Below are 5,183 nucleotides of genomic sequence, written 5' to 3' on the forward strand. Positions count from 1 at the left end.
GTTGTGTCGGGAAGGTGAGCATCATAGAATCTGGCTGTACTTCTTCCAAGACAGATTTGTTTGTTCTTCTAGCAGTCGATGGCCTAACACTTTTCATATTCTTTGCCAACGTTGTAATTCAAATGCCTCAGTTCTTCTGCTGCCTTATGTAGTCATTATCCAACTTTCACATGCATTTGAGGCCATTTAAATGCCATGGCTGAGATCAGGCATACTGCAGTGCTCAAAGTGACATCCTTGCTGTTCATCACTGAAAAGGGGTTTGTTTTGTACAGCCAATTTACCCAATGCAATGAATCAATTGACTTCTTGACTGCTTCTTCCATGAACATGGATTATGGATCCAAGGGCAAGACAAAATCCTTGACAACTTCAGTCTTTTCTCCATTTTTCATTATGTTGTCAATTGGTCTTGTTGTGAAAATGTTGGTGTTCTTCACATTGAGTTGCAGTCCATACCAGAGGCTGTAGTCCTTGATCTTCATCAGCAAGGCCTTCAAGCCCTCCTCATTTTTAGTAAGCAAAGTTGTGTCATCTACATATTGTAGGTTGCTAATGAACCTACCTCTAATCCTGATGCCAAGTCCTTCTTTATAAAATTCAGGTTATTGGAGTATTTGCTTAATATAGAGATTAAATAAGTATGGTAAATGGATAAAACCCTGTGGCAGCTCCCTGTCAACTTGCTGCTACAACCATTTTTAAATTATCTTGTATAATTTTACTTGCATGGTGATGTGACAGATATTGTCTCAGAATTTCTGCATTCCACTGGATCGCCTCTCTTTGGAATAGGTACAAAAACGCCTCTCTTTCAGCTGGTTGGCCAAATTTCTTGGACTAGACCAGAGAATATTTTCAGCATTGCATTGATCTGTTGAAACATTCCAATTGGCATTTTGTTTGTTCCTGTGCCTTGACATCTGACTTCAAGTATTTTATATCACTAGCTATGCAGCTACTCCTGTCATATCAGATTGGAGAACGTCTAAAGGTCTTAAAGAGTCCTCAGGTGGTACAAGTGTATAATATGCTCTATTGCTAAGCAAATGTTGAGGTTTCAAGTCCAAGTAGAGGAGCATTAGAAGAAATGTCTGGCAATCTACTTCTTGACAAAAGGAAACCAGCCATTGGAAATCCTATGGAACATGGTTCTACCCTGACTTACGTGGGCCCCTATAAACTGGAATCAGCCTGACAGCATCTGATTACTAGTCTCAATTCACAGCTAGTCTTGTTTCAAAGTCTCTTCTCAGGCACCCCATGACTGGTATTCCCTGGCTTGCTTTTTACCTACCCAATATCCAGCTATCCCTGATATGTCATATCTTCTCCTCTTTGTCACACAGACCAAGCCACCACTCTCTAACTTCTCTTCCACAATTTATAATCAGAAACCTTTTTTCAGGGTTTTCACTCAACAGAAAAATAATGACAGAGAATATTTATATAGTGCTTGCTTTGTATTAGTGCTTAGGCAGTGGTCTAAGTACATTATGCCTACTAAGCAACAACTTTATGAGAGAGGTACCATTTTGTAGCTGAATGCATAGAGATCTAAAGCTTTAAATTAATTTGCCATCGTCACAAAGCTAGTAACTGGCTGAGGCAGAGATAAAACCCAGACAGTCTCATCCCAGAGCTCTTGTTCTTAACACTGATGGCTAAGATTTTACACCTAACCCCATCTGTCCTCCTTTGTAAAAGGTAGTTTGAAATCGAAACAGAGAAAATGCTCACATTGTATAGGGCATTTATGCTTAGCTTTATTAATATATTAAGATTTCTTGACCATCTACTATGTAAGTCTGGCTCTGTGTTAGCTCTGGAATCAGCTATAAAATTAAGTTCAGCCTCCAGTCCAGTCAGAGGTGCATACACAGTGTAGTCTGTTGGCCATGTGATTAGTGCAAGCAGGTAACAACTCCCCTTTTTCTTGAGGGGGGAAAGAAAAGGGAAAACTGAGAAAATCATTGGCAATTGTGAAACAAATCGGTGACAACCATATATGTACAAGAAAGAACTTTATATCAAGAAGTCATTTTGTACCCAGAAGGCTTCCATCCCAAACTCAAGTCCACAGATCTGGTGCTAGCCAGTGTCCTCTTCAGACTCATGTGGCAGCAGGCTGAGGATGCAGAAAGGTGAAGTGAGGCATGAGGAGACCACAGGTAGGGGGTGCAGAATCATGTGGATCCAAGGTCGGTGGAAACAGGGCAGGGCTCCGTCACCTCTCCAGGTAGGTGGCCCTCAAAGAAGATACAGAGACTCTGTGAGGAGAAAAAGCAAGGGCCAAAGAGAAAGGATTCCGCACTCTTTCTCATAAAAAGACTACGTTCAGAATCTACCCCTACACTTCACACAGGTTTAAGCTGATGTAAAATCTCCCCACCATGCAATATATAAGCAACAAATCTAAGAAGACTAAGAAAATAGAGGGGAGGGTGGGGGTGGAAACTTGCACAGGCATTCCACACAAAAGGAAACAATAGTAGTAATAAACATGACAATGTGCTTAATCTTATTAGTAATAAGAGAAAAAATGTTTAAGTCTCAAAGGGATACTATTTCACATTTACCAGTTAAGCAAAATACTAGTAAGTTTGACCATATCAAGTATTGAGGAGGTTATAAAGCAATGGGAACTTCTATTCACTATTGGTGGGATTTCAATTTGTCATAAATATTTTAGAAAACAATCCACATGAAAAAAAGTTGGTTTTACCATCTTACATAACAATTCCACTCTAGATCTATACACTTGAGAAACATTTGTCCATTTGCAACAGAAAAACGTGTGTAAGAATATTAATAGCATTATTTACATTGGGGGAGCATTGGAGATATGCGAATCTTAAAACAATTCAAATATCTTTCAGTAGCCTCATGGATAGATAGGTTGGAATACATCCATGCAAAATAACCCTGTACAACAGTGACAATGAAGTATGCACACGTGTCTCAAAAGGACTGATAAAGTTCTAGTTCTTAAGCTGGTAATTAGGCATATAGTTGTTCATTATAATTATTCTTCATAGTGTCTTTGTTTGTTGTATTTGAGCATTTGTACATCTATTTCACTATATCTTTAAAGGGCCAAAATAATAATCAGTGCTACAATGAAAAATGATCAAGAGCTAAATGAGTGAATATCTTCTCCTGGTTTCAATATGATATCCCCAGACTGTGATTGATTCATAACTTGCCTCAATTCTTCTTCTAGTGAAAAATACATAAGAAAATATCTGGTCAATTTCATCAATATGGGCCACAAAACCAGAACACAGTGGCCTCAAATGGACTTAGAAGAAATGTCTGAATTAACTAACAAAGTGGATGGATTTCAACAGATTCCACCTTATCATATGCTGCATAGATATACATACTAGCGTTCATTCTATCAATGTACTAACCTAGTAGGAACACATTGTGAGAGTGATAAGAAGGCTGACGCAGTCTTAAAACCTATTTCATGAGTCACCTCTTAACATAGTCACACTTTTGTCAAAAGAAAATTAAAGGAAGTACTTTGGGGTCTGGTTGATTTTTCAGAGCCCGTGTTCGTAACTAGATAGTGGAGGGTATATTTCAAAGGGTCTGAGAATTTCCTGAACATGTATGAGAAGCATGGCACTTATCATTTGAGTTTCAAGTGTCACCGTCTGAAAGTTGGCCAGACTACTTCCTTAATGGAATAACTACTTGTCCCCATCAGCCTGAAACTATCCTGCTTTCAGAACTGAGAGTTCGACAAGTTGGAAAAACCTTCAGTTCTGAAATAAACATGATTCTTCATCCTCAGATAAAAATGAGTATTTTTAAATTGTATGTATGCCCTATACTTGCTTATCTGAAATTCAAATTTATAAGAGCAGCCTGTATTTTAATTTTAAAATATGACAACTGAAACCTAATAGAAGAACTAATAATGATTATAGGGGTTGTTGTTAGTTATCATTGAGTTGGCTTCAACCCACAGTGACACTATGCACAACAGACTGAAACACTGCCCGGTCCCCACCATTCTCCCAATTGTTCCCATGCTTGAGCTCAATGTGGCAGCCAGTGTCGTCCTGTTGACAGCCTTCCTCCGTTTCACTAGCCCTCTACTTTACCAAGCATGCTGTCCTTCTCCAGAGACTGGTCTCTCCTGAGAAAGTATGACTAAAGTATGTGAGATGACATCTCGCCATTCTTACCTCTAAGGGGCACTCTGGCTATACTTCTTCCAAGACAGATTTTTGTGTACTGTTGTCAGACCCTGGTACTTTCAATATTCCTTACCGGCACCACAATGCAAACCCATTGGTTCTTATTCAGTCTTCTTCATTCAATGTCCAAGTTTCACCTGCATGGGAGGTGATTAAAAATACCATGGCTTGAATTCAGATGTTTCTTACTCCTCTAAGCAACCTCTTGGTTTTACAACCCTCTAAAGAGCTTGTGCAGCATATTTGCCCAGTGCAATACATCATTGGATCTCTTGACTACTACTTCCATGAGCATTGATAATGGATCCAAGCAATACAAAATCCTTGACAACTTCATTCTTTCCTCATTCATCACGATATTACCTATGGACACATTTTAAGAATTTTGGTTTTCTTTACATTGAGCTGTAATTCATGATCTGAAGACTGCAAACTTTAGTCTTCATCAGCAAATGTTTCCAGACTTTCTCACTTTCAGCAAGCAGGTTGTGCCCTCTGCATACAGCAGATTGTTAACCTCCCTCTGCTCATAATGCTACATTCTTCATCATATAATCCAGCTTCTCTGATTGTTTGTTCAACAGACAGATTGAATGAGTATAGTGAGAGGATACAACCATGATGCACACCTTTCCTGATTTTAAATCATGCTATATTCTCTTGTTCGGTTCCCACAACTGCCTATACAATGAAATGTTCTGAAATTCCCATTCTTCTCAAGACCGCCCATGGTTTATTATGATCCACAGTTGAACGGCTTGGTATAGTCAATAAACAAGTAAACATCTTTCTCCAGAGCTCTGGTGGCATAGTAGCTATGCATTGGACTGCAATTGTCCAGGCCCACAGTTCAAAACCACCAAGGGCTCTACAGGAGAAAGATGGAACTTTCTACTCCTGTAAACAGTTACAGTCTTGGAAACGTGCAGAGGGCAGTTCTACTCTGTCCCACAGGGTTGCTTTGAGTCTGCG

Source organism: Echinops telfairi, unplaced genomic scaffold (assembly GCF_000313985.2).
Source record: "Echinops telfairi isolate 266 unplaced genomic scaffold, ASM31398v2 ScPeMD7_7469;HRSCAF=8507_0, whole genome shotgun sequence".
Classification (NCBI taxonomy): Eukaryota; Metazoa; Chordata; class Mammalia; order Afrosoricida; family Tenrecidae; genus Echinops; species Echinops telfairi.